The sequence below is a fragment of the Nomascus leucogenys genome, chromosome 4 (genome assembly GCF_006542625.1).
Source record: "Nomascus leucogenys isolate Asia chromosome 4, Asia_NLE_v1, whole genome shotgun sequence".
Taxonomy (NCBI): Eukaryota; Metazoa; Chordata; class Mammalia; order Primates; family Hylobatidae; genus Nomascus; species Nomascus leucogenys.
The window spans coordinates 117,576,537-117,589,261 of NC_044384.1; positions in this window are offsets into that span (position 1 = coordinate 117,576,537).

Consider the following 12,725-nt stretch of genomic DNA (forward strand, 5'->3'; position numbering starts at 1 on the left):
ACCTCCAAAGCTCTCATTTCCCTCCCTCCCATGCCACCCCTGCCTCTGCCCCCTTCCCACACATACACACAAACAACACATTCTTCTAACAGCCACTGTATTCGTGGAAAACCTTCAGCTGTGTTTCTAACCTGAAGAAGGGACTGTTCCTATGAGAATAAAAAGCAGGTATCCTCTCTGCTCTACAAGGTTTCAGGGGGCAGGGGGAAGACAGCAAACAAGCTGGGGCACTAAACTTCGCATTCTCATCTAGTGCCTGGGAGACTCACTTTTTCATATCACGTCTTCCTGGGTTCATGAGACAGGGATGCTTCAGCTCTTGGCGGGGTATCCGCTACAGAGCCTCATCACAGCACCCCAATTACACTGCTAACAGTAAAGAAGAAAATTCGAACCAATTTTAAAACGACTGAAGACGAAGTAAGAAAAATCCCAGCTAGGATCTTTTTAAACATAAGTTGTGAAACAGTTCCCTCTTGTGGCTAAACTGGGAATTGCCACTTTATCCTTCCAGTTCTCCATGTCTAGAAGTTAATCAACTTTTTAGTGTCAGAAGAAGCCTATGGACTTCCGAAATTCACAATTACAAAGAAAACTAATTGCATTTCAATTAATTTATCCAATTATGAAACAAGTGGGGGCCATGCAGATAGACGTTCTTTTTTAACACAGTAAATAACAAGACCTAGTGGCAGGTCTAATTACCATAAATTCATGATATGCTCCTTTATGATGGGCATAAATGACATTTTGAGAAATCAGTGGCAACTGTAACAATACGTGAAAAGCTGAGATTTCTAGAAATAACAAAGTCTCAGTTTCTGGTAATACTACAAAGGTTGGTTTGTTGCTATTTATAACGGAAGGAAATTCTAAATCTCAGAAGTTAAGCTCTAATCTCCCATTCTAGTTCATTGAGCTGTTGAAGCCTCGGCCTCCCAAAGTGCTGGGATTACAGGTGTGAGCCACCATGCCTGGCCCTCTAGTGCACTGATCCTTTGAATTCTGTTCCTGGGCCCCTTGGGCTTGGTGAAACCCAGCTGTTCTAATCTAGCTTAATTTATTCATTGAGCAGTCTCTCTACATGAGGCGAAGTTACCACTTTTGTAGTATTTCCGAGGAAAAATCCTCCAAGGTGTGTGAGAACTAGGAAATCTGAATTAAATGGTCAACCCAAAACACTGTATCCAGCTGAAGCAAATCCAAAAAAGTCAGGAGCACCAGCTTCTGTCCTGTCCTGGCTGAATATCCCCCTGCTGAAGTGAATTTCAGCAAAATAAAGTGTAGAGAGGACTGGGGGCGGAGGAGGCCAATAAACCCAGCAAAGTCTCCACAAGCGTGGGCTGGCGGGGGCCCATTTGCCTGTACTAGGAATAATTAAAACAGCCAAGTGTCTGAGCACCTACCAAGGCCAGTCTGTTCAGCTTTCTACCACTCTCAAGAAGGGATTATTCTCATTTCAACAGTGAGGCAATGGAGGCTTAGATGGAAAAGTCTTGCCGAGAGTCATACGGCTGCTTGGTGGTGAGGCCAGCACTGCCTCCCAGAAGACCCCATGGGTCCCCACGGCTTGGGGAGAAAAGCCAGTCGGCAGGGAGGCTCCCTATTGTATCCATGCCTCTGGGAGAGGCAGCGAGTAGGCAAGACTGAAGGTCAGTTGAAGGCCCCACAGCCACGGATAGTGACTCCCACAGCACAGCACCCACGGCCCACAGAGGACCCCCTGGATGGAGCACCCAGACCCCTCGCTATAAGCCTCTAATCTACCAAGGAATTCCGCACCAAGTCCAAATGTACTCCTTCTCCCTGCTGAGCTATCTAACCCTCATCTGACCACATCTCTCCTGGGCTTACACTTTCTCAAGGCTTTTTACATTTAATTGAGGTCTCCTGCCTGCTGCCCCTTCTCACCTCTGAACCCCTCAACACATGCCTCTTTGTCTGAAATGCTCCACTGACCAGCCAGCACAAGCACCACCTTCCCCACTCCACATGAAAGCACACACAGAGAGGGCAGCAGTCTCCGCTAGGAAGGAGCACCACTGGTGTCCCACCAACTACTCTTAGGCCTACCCTGGATTCCTGCCCCCAAGCCCTCCTCAGCCATTAACATCAACTCCAAGATTTCTTTATGGCTGAACACCCTGTGAAATGTCCCATGTCTCCCAACATGTCCCAGTGGCCTTGTCAGGACCAATCCCCAAGGAGGGTACACCTAGCTAACCTCACTGTGCCCCCCACCGGTAGGCCCCCGCCCCCCAAAAGGGCAGAGGGTAGGCCCTCACTCTTGGGACTCAGGATCAAAAGCCCATTTCCCAGGAGTTTGGGAGGGTCCTTCAGTATAATTAGCTTTGGTGACATGTCAGCATGTGCTGGCCTGAACAGGAAGGTCTGGGTGCGACCCACCAAAATCAGCTTTCTCTTTGACTGGTTTCCATCACCTGCTAGTACCCAGCCTTTACAGCATCTGTGGTTGGGAGCAGGTGTGAGGGTGAGGGTCTGTCAGATAGAGCTTGGAATGGGATATGTCACTCAGGTTTGTCCACACCGGTTCTGAAGACACAGCCCTGGCTCGTGAAGTCTAGCACTGAGGACGAGCCCCTGCACCGTGTCCTAACTGGGTAGGTGCAGACACTTTTCGGCAGCCCACTGTGTGCTGGTGATGGTTGCAGCACCAAGAAAGCCTACTCTGGAGCTCTGAGTAGTCAGACTCAGCGCTGAACCGTCCTGTGCTCTGAGAGCCCTGAGGCCCGAGGGCCTCGCCCTTGTGATGTCACTGAGCTCTGCAGTTTCTCAGCCTCTGATCTGGTGCATCTCAGAAATGGGCCCCAGGGATCAAATAGGCGTCTTCTGACACTAAAAAGTTGATTAACTTCTGGTGCATCTCAGAAATGGGCCCCAGCAAGACTCAAATGCTCTTCTACTGGGGCCAAGTGGGAGCTTCATTCTCTCCAAAACACCCATTGTTTCCAGTGGGTTCATTTCCACCAAGACAAAACAGCCTTCCCCACAGGTGGGGCAATACATTGGCCTAGGCCTTACATGGCATGACCAGGCTGGGCCACTGTAGGAATATTCTTGAATGCCAGGATTCCGGTTCTTCTCTCTCAGTCATAGGGTATTTTGCCTGGGAAATAACAAAAAAAAAAGGAAAGAAAGAAAGAAGAATCTCCTCAACACTGTGGAATAAGTGATTTACCTCCTCTCCATTCTGGTGACCCTCACATCTGACCAGTGGGTGACAGCATTCAGGCTGCTCTTCAAACTCAGCTTCATCTTCATCCCCTTCCCAACAGCGGCTTCTGAGAGCCTTATTTCTGCTCACCAAATCTCCATTGGGCATCATTATCAGACCATGGGGTGCAGTTGTGCATGATGTAAATATTCTTTGCCATTCCAGAGATGGACCAAATATGGTGGGTGGCTGTGAATTGAAGCCCACCAACCCAGGGACACAAGAAATATTCATTGATTGATTGATTGATTGATTGGATTGATTGAATTTGTTTCTGCCTCAGAGGCTCATTCCTCAGGGTGCTGAGAAATTCCGTCTCAGTAATTACTGGTTCCCCACACAAACACCCCAGGGGTTGCCAGGCACTCCCTGGGCTACTGCCTGGCCTCGCTGTCCCTTCAGATGTGGAAGCTCCACTGCGTTTGAAGCATGATACCTCTGGGAATGCTGTGATCTCCTACACCAAAACCTCATCCCCTCTGAAATGTTACCACTCCCTTTGACTCCTACCAGAGATCCCAGCTTCTGCTCCCACCCACCCTCCAACCCAACAAACAATCCCAGGGGCAGGAATATGCAACGGGTTTAACTACCCGGCTGGAGATGAAAACAGGGACAAATACAAGAGCACTGCCACCCACAAATTCACATCTTAATACAGTATTCACTTGCAAACCTATCCTTCTAGTTCAATGTCCTTCTCTTCTGGAATACAAATTCCCAGGCATGGTTTAATCCCCAGCACCTAGAAGAGTAAGTAGCCTCTCAACATATAGTTTTGAATGACCAGGAAGAAAAAAAATGAAGGGATAAACGATGGATATAAGGAATGAGAGCAAGTCTTTCTACAAAACAAAACTCCATGAAACAGGAGAAACTTTGAAAACTAACATCTAACTGCAGTGAGATTCCAGCTTCATCACAGTCTAGTCCCAGGTACTCAAGCTCCCTGTGCCTTGTTTCTTCCTCTCCTGTAAAATGAGAGATCAAATCAGTGGCCACCTCACAGGTGGTGCTCAGCTAAAATAAGTTAATGGACTTTAAATGCTTAGAAGAGGACCTGTAACATGACAAGCACTCAATAAACATTAGCTGTTTTCAGCAGCAGAGGCAAGAGCAGCAGACAAGAGGAAGCTACACTTGTTGGAGCAGTTCAGATGAGAGGCAACAGGGCGAAAGAAACCTGAGCCCCAGCTCAGCTACTTGGCAGCCGTGTGGCCTTGGACAAGTTGCTCAGCCTCTCTACAATGAAGTTGACTCCTCTGTTTTGAATGAATATGAATGAAAAAATAACATTTTCACAGGGTTCATATGAAACTTCAATGAATTATTACTGGCTGGGCATGGTGGCTCATGCCTGTGTGAAAGGAAAATCTTGGAAATCTTGGGGCCCCAAAATTACTAAGCTAAAGGGAAAAGTAAAGCTGGGAACTGCTTAGGGCCAACCTGTCTCCCATTCTATTAAAAGTCCACCTTCTGCTCGCTGAGATAAATGCACATCTGATTGCCTCCTTTGGAGAGGCTAATTGGAAACTCAAAAGAACGCAACCATTTGTCTCTGATCTACCTATGACCTGGAAGCCCCCTCCCGGCTTGAGTCTTCCTACCTTTGCTTCAAGTTGTCCCCCTTTCCAGACCAAACCAATGTTCATCTTACATATGTTAATTGATGTCTCATGTCTCCTTAAAATGTATAAACCAAACTGTGCTCTGACCACTTTGGGCATGTGTCGTCAGAACCTCCAAAAGCTGTGTCACAAGCACGTGTCCTCAACCTTGGCAAAATAAACTTTCTAAATTAACTGAGACCTGGCTCATATTTTGGGGGTTCACACCTGTAATCCCAGCACTTTGGGAGGCCAAGGCAGGAGGATCACTTGAGGCCAGGAGTTCAAGATCAGCCTGGGCAAAATAGTTAGACCCCCATCTCTACAAAAAAAAAAAAAAAAAAAAAATTGAAAATTAGCCAGGTGAAGTGGCACACACCTGTATTCCTAGCTACTTGGGAGGCTGAGGTGGGAGGATGTTTTTGAGCCCAGAAGATCGAGGCTATAGTGAGCTATAATCATGCCACTGCTCTCCAGCCTGGGCAACAGAGTGAGACTCTGTCTCTGAAAAGTAAAAACAAAGTGAATTATTCAAACACTCACTACAGTGCTTAGAACTAGCAAGTGCAAATACATAGTTGATGTTGAGCAAGTCACTATTGTAAAGTCAGCCAAGAGAAAGCACTAGTAGACCCAAAGTCAGGCAAGTGAGTTTACTGACCTGCTGGGCTGCTCCTTGATGGGCAGAGGAGGCAGCCCTGAGCTCACACGCTAGGGGGGGTTTTATGGGAGTTGACTGTGGGGGCTGGCATGGCATACATTCTGAGTAGACCCACATCCTAGAGTTGTTTTGCTAAATTCTAACAGCACTGCATTATTTCTAACAGCACTGCATTATTTCTAGCTCAGGTTACATAACATCTAAAGGAAATGGGGAGGGGGAATCCTTGCAGGAACAGGGGGCTAAGTTTCAACTAACTACGATTATATAAAAGAGAGCAGCTACCATGATATCAGTGAAATCGAGCAGCTAGTAACTACAGGGGAAAATGTGAGATAAGTAAAGATTGTACCAAATCATAAAATATCATGGCCATACTTGAAAGTGTTTTGGAATGCTCAGCATCACTAATCATCAGAGAAATGCAAATCACAACCACAATCAGATGTCATCTTACCCAGTCAGAATGGCTACTATTAAAAAGACAAAAATAACAGGTGTTGGTGAGGATCCGAAAAAAAGGGAACTCTTATACAGTATTGGTGGGAGTGTAGACTAGTATAGCCACTATGGAAAACTGTATAGAGATTTATCGAAAAACCTAAAATAGGAGAAGTGGAGCAAGGTGGCCAAATAGAAGCCTCCAGCCATCATCCCCTCTGCAGGAACACCAAATTGAACAACTATCCACAAAAGAAAGCACTTCACAAGAACCAAAAATCAGTGGTTGGACTTATAACACATTCTCTATAAAAAAGAGTAAATTGAGAAGTGAAACTTAGTGATGATTTTATTAAAAATGTCAGTCCCTAATCATTCTTACAGTATTTTGCTATGTTGAGAATGTAAAAGAAAAAAAGTAAATTGCAAAAAATATTATATCTATAAGCAATTTAAAAATCTTTAGTATTAAAGAGTTCAAAAAAATGGTTTTTTAGATTTTTTTTAAACTAAAACTACAATTACCACTTGATCCAGTAATTCCTCTATTATCTACTCAAAGGAAAAAAATATCAAAATACCAAAGGGACACCTGCACCCACAGGTTTATGCAGCACTATCCACAATAGCTAAGGTATGGAATCAACCCAAGCATCTATCAATAGATGAATGGATAAAGTAAAGAAACTGTAGTATATATACACACAGTAGAATATCATTCAGCCATAAAAAGTGAATACAGTTATGTCATTGGCAGCAATATGGATGGAACTGGAGGTCATTATCTTAAGTGAAATAAGCCAGGCACAGAAAGACAGATACCGCATGTTCTCACTCAAATGTGGGAACTAAAACATTTGATCACTTGGAGGTAAAGAGTGGAAAACTAGACAACAGAGACTGGGAAGGGTGAGTGGGGGCAAGGAGAAGAAGGGAAGTGGGGTAAAGGGCACAAACATAGAATAAGATGGAATAAATGCAATGTTTGATCGCAGAGTAAGTTGGTTATGCTTAACAGAAATGTATTGTTCTTGGGTGATGGGCACCCTAAATATCCTGGCTTGATCACTATGCATTACATACATGTATCAAAATGTCACATGTACCCCATAAGCTTGGACTAACTTTTTAAAATGCATTGGTGACAGTGTGTGGCAGACCAAGTGCTGCAGAAAAAGGAATTGTGAATTAAATTATTTCAAGAAACTTCTCCAATCAAGAAAAAGGTTGAAGATTAAAATAATGGGTAAAAAATAATAGTAGCTAACATTACTAATCATTTATTATGTGCTATATAGATAGAAAACATGTGGAGAGATCTAGTATCTGTAACAATAGAGATTCCAGAAGGCAGTCGACAGCACACGGAAGAGAAGTGAAAAATCCTCCAAGCTTACTAAAGGCTTGAGTATTTGTATCCAAAGCTCATCTGGACTTCTGGGGTTCTGCTCTGACATGTGAAGAGCTCAGCAACCACCCCTTCATACTCACAACAAAAAAGAACTGAACAAACTGAAAATCAACAACTCTTTTTTTAATCCACCAGAGAATTGAGATCGCAGGGCAAACAAACACCCCCAAGACTGGAGAAACAGATGAATACAGAACTAGGAGCCGAAGCCACTGGAGCCAGGATCTAGGAGGAAAAAAACTGTAATGGACAAACTGCTGGAAGCTGAGTGGGGCCTAGACTGTGTGTTAAAAACTCCTGGGGCTCAGTCCTAGAGGGGCCCCCATGTTTTCATGAGTTTCACCTGCAAAAGCCCTACCAGGGTCTCGTGGTGAAAATTTGGGGGAAATCCCCTGATGCTTCCAGCAGAAGGGGAAAGTAACCATCTGAGCATTCTGTTCTCCACTTGCCCTCAAGGGAAACTATACTGGTTACAATGTAGGGGAAAGGAAATACAGTCCCCACTCTTTATCCATAGGTTTTGCATCCCTAAATTCAACTAACGTTAGACCAAAAAAAATTTTTTTTAATTGTATCACTACTGAACACGTACAGACTTTGTCATTATTCCCTAAACAATATAGTAAAACAACTACATAGCATTTACATAGTATTTGCTATTATAAGTAATCTAGAGATAATTTAAAGTATATGGGAGGATGTGCATAGGTTATATGCAAATACTATGCCATTTTATATCAAGGGCTTGAGTATCCATGCATTTTGGTATTTGTGAGAAGTCCTGGAATCAAGCATTCACTGATACTGAGAGAGACAACTGTACCCAAATCCAGCCCCCTTTAACTAACTTCCTGTCTCACCTAAGGAGTAAAACAAAAGCTGAGAAGCACTTGTGAGGGTCACAGGCCATGGCCACAGGCTCCTTGAAAGATTGAGACCAAATCACAGGATTATAGAACACTTCTACCCTCACACCTCAACACCACATCAATAGGGCTCCAGTGTGACAACAGAGATTACAGCTGAAACAACTGCAAGCCCGAGGCTCTGTTTAAGAAAAAATGTCTAGGGAAAACCAAAAACAACAGGGAAAACAAAAATGAGGACGCTGAAGAAAACTGAAATCTCAGACATCTACAGCTACGGTAAGTGATAAACACAGCCAAGTTCTTAGCCAGATAAACATAAACCCTTATCCTAAAGATCTGTTTACCTCAGGTCCTTTTAGCCAATATATCAAGTCTACCTTTCAACAGTAAATTACAAGGCACATTAAAAGGCAAGAAAAACACTCTGAAAAGATAAGCAAACAACAGAACAAGACTTACATATGGAAAACATTTTGATATTATTTGACTGGGAATTTTAAATAACTATACTTAATATGCTAAGGGTTCTAATGTAAAAGTGGACAGCATGCAAGAACAGATGAGTAATGAAAGCAGACAGCTAGAAACTCTAAGAAAGAAACAAAAGAAAATACTAGAAATCAAAAGCCCTATAATATAAATGAAGAATGCCTTTGATGAGCTCACTGGTAAATTAGATACAGATGAGAAAATATTCAGTGAGCTTGAAGATATGTCAAGAGAAACTTCCCAAACTGAAATGCTAAGAATGAAAAATTGGAACAGAATATCCAACAACTGTGGGACAATAACATAACATGTAACATATTCACAAAGAGAACACCAGAAGCTGAAGAAAGAAAGGAGAATAAATATTTGAAGTAATAATGGATTAGAATTTTCCAGGATTAATGACAGATCCAGGAAGCTTGGAGAACACGAATCAGGACAAATACAGAAAAGTCTACACTTTAACAAATCATATTCAAACTTGCAGAAAACCGAAGACAGAGAAAACCTTGAAAGAAAGCAGAGAAAAACCTGCCTTACCTATAGAAAAATAAGGATAAGAATTCCATTAGACTTCTCTTCACAAACAATGCAAGTAAGAAGAGAAGAAGGGAAATATTTACGGTGTTGAAAGAAAATAATCACCAACCTAGAATTCTGTATTTGGCAAAATTGTCCTTCCAAAGTAAAGGAGATGATCACAGACATAAATATAAAACATAAAACTACAAAATTTCCAGAATATAACATAGGATAAAAGCTAGGTAATCTAGGGTTTGACAAAGATTTGATATAACACCACAAGCACGAGCCGTGAAAGAAAGAACTGGTAAGTTTGACTTCATTAAATTAAAAACCTTTGCTCTGTGAAAAAGCCTTTGCTCTACAAACTGGAAGAAAATATTTGCAAAACACATCTGATAAAGGAACTACATTAAAATATACCCCAAAAAAGCATTAAAATTCAATGAGAAAATCCAATTCAAAAATGAATAGAGGTCCTGAACAGATGTCTCACCAAAGATACAAGATGGCATATAAGCATGTGAAAAGATGCTCAACATCATAAATTAAGAAATTGCACATTAAAAATAGTAATATACCACTACACACCTATTAGAATGGCTAAAATCCAAAAATCTGACAATACCAAATGCTAGCAAGGATGTGGAGAAACAGGAACTCTCATTCAGTGCTGGTGGGAATGCAAAATGGTACAGCAACTTTGGAAGACAGTTTGGCAGCTTCTTACAAGGCAAAACATAGTCTTATATGATCCAGCAATTGTGCTTCTAGGTTTTCACCCAAATAAGTTGAAAATTTATGTCCATACAAACCTGCACATTAATGTTTATTCATAAATGCCAAAAACTGGAAGCAACAAGTGTGTCTTTCAAAAGGTAGATGGATAACCAAACTGATATATCCAGTATTCTCATACTATGGAATATTACTCAGCACTAAAAAGAAATGAGCTATGAAACCACAAAAAGCCATAGAGGAAACTTACATGCCAAGAAGGCGGTCTGAAAAGGCTACATATTGTATGATTCTAACTGTATGACATTCTGTAAAAAACAAAACTATACAGACAATAAAAAGGTCAGTGGTTGCCCAGGGCTGGGGAGAAGGGTGAGTAGGTGGAGCACATTTTAGGACAGTGAAACTATTCTATATGAGACTGTGATGGTGAATACATGACATTATGCATTTGGCAAAATCCACAGATGTACAACACAGAAAATGAGCCTTAACATAAATTATATACTTTCGTTAATAATAATGTGTGAATACTGGTTCATCAATTGTAATCAGTGAGCTACACTAATACAAGATGTTAACAATAGGAAAAACTGTGAGGGGGTGGGGTAAGGGGGGTATAAGGGAATCTATGCTTTCTCCTCTATTTTCTTTAAACCTAAAACTGCTCTTAAAAAAATCTATTTTTTAAAAAAAGTTCATATATTACCAGGTAATTTGACTAAAGATAGATCTTTGCTGGAGAAAAATTTCAATTCTAATGGTTAAAAGTTTTGTACCACATTACTTACAAGGAAAAAAAGTCAACAGATATCTCTTCCACAGCACTGTGGTCTGTTTCCAAGTGCCTTCCCTTGTGCAGTTGCCTCACTTTCATCTACATTGTATTTCCTTTCTGAAAACCCCAATAGTGATAAAAGACACTTATGGAAAAGGAATAACATAAAGACCCTAAAATATGAAATAAGAAATAAGAAAGTCAATCTTCCTTTAGGAACCAAATACTCTTTCATTAAAGGGAATGGTGCAGCCAACGCTGGGCCCACGTGGCCTTTGTGGAGTCACCACCGTGTTGTAAATTCCCGTTTTCCTGCTGAAGAGAGAAGCTAGAAGATGCAGTATATTCGGTATAACCCAGGGAGCAGAAAAAAGAAATTGCTAATAAACCAAACCGAGTATAATTTATTTCCTGTTGCTACGATAATAAACTACCGCAAACTTAGTGGCTTAAAACCACACAAATTTATCTTACAGTTCTGGAAGTCTGAAGTCCAAAATGAGTCTCACAGAACTGACGTCAAGGTGCTGGCAGGCCTGTGCAGGATCTAGGGGTGAATCTTCCTTCCCTTTCCCAGGTTCTAGAAGCTGCCCACTTTCTGTGGCTCATGGCCCCATCTTCTTAACCAGCAGCATTGGGTCAAGTCATTTTCATTCTGCCATCTGTCCTTTTCTCCTTTTTCCATCTCCTCCTTCCACTTTTAGGAAACGGAAATCACACTGGATTCAGCCTGATAATCCAAAATCATCTCCCTATTTTCAAATCAGATGATTAGCAATCTTAATTCCCCTTTGCCAAATAGCCTAACGTATTCACAGGTGCTGGGGAACAGGACACGGACATAGACAGGCCATTATTCTGCCTGACGTTGTCGAAAGGAATTAAATGTGGTTATGCTCTGTTCCCTTTCTAGGTATAGCTATTCTCTGTGATTCAATGTTAAAAGTTTCTTGCTGAAAAACTACTTAAATATCAGTCTAAAATGCAAACCTTTATAAAAAATTATGATATATACTTTGGATAATTTTGAAAAAACATAAAAATATAGTGGGATTATAAATTGGCAGTGATTCAATACATGTTACTGTTCTTAATAATGTCAAGTGTAGCTGAACTTAGAAATAATTCTCTAGCTAAAAACAGTCTTTGGTCTCTATGAAAGAAAAAAACTCCAGTTTTAGATGCAACTATCACAATTCACTGTGTGCCTTCCACAGAAGGTCACAACACACCTGCTTCTGGGAGTTGTTAAGTCTAAGTACAATGTGAACTCTGTGCGCCCTGGTAGTGGAGACTGTCTTAAGGAAGAAAACTGGGTCAAGGGACAGGGGCAGGAAGGACACTTACTATCATACACCATTTTCTACCTTTTGAAATTTATACCTTGTGTGTATTGCCTATTCAAAAAATACACTACTTTTAAAAAGAACACATTATGCAGCCCAGTCTATTGTGATAGGCTGATGAAGGCTGAAGGGGCCATTCTTGTGCACCCCCCTTCTTCCAGGGTTCAGTGGAAAAAGAAGACACTGGCCCCTCAAGGAGTTCCTCATCCAGAATCACTGGCACCTGCTGGCAACAGAGAAGCCCGTAGGCTGGAGGCAGAGTAAGATTGGTGTAAGAGAGAGGGCAAGACCAAACCTCCTGAATGTTCAAAAGCATCCCAAGAAGGGAACAAGAGGACTAGCTATAACCAAGTTATAATAGACCGTGTTTACATATTTCATAAATCGAGTAATAAAAAAAGCAAACATTAACAATTATAATCGAGATGTACAATGTAAAAATAGTAGTGCATTAGCAATTATGAGCCTAAACCCTGTTTATATGTTTTCCTTTCCCCATCTCCCTCTTTTTTTTTTTTTTCAGACGGAGTTTCACTCTTGTTGCCCAGGCTGGAGTGCAATGGCACGATCTCAGCTCACTGCAGTCTCCGCTTCCTGGGTTCAAGCGATTCTCCTGCCTCAGCCTCCT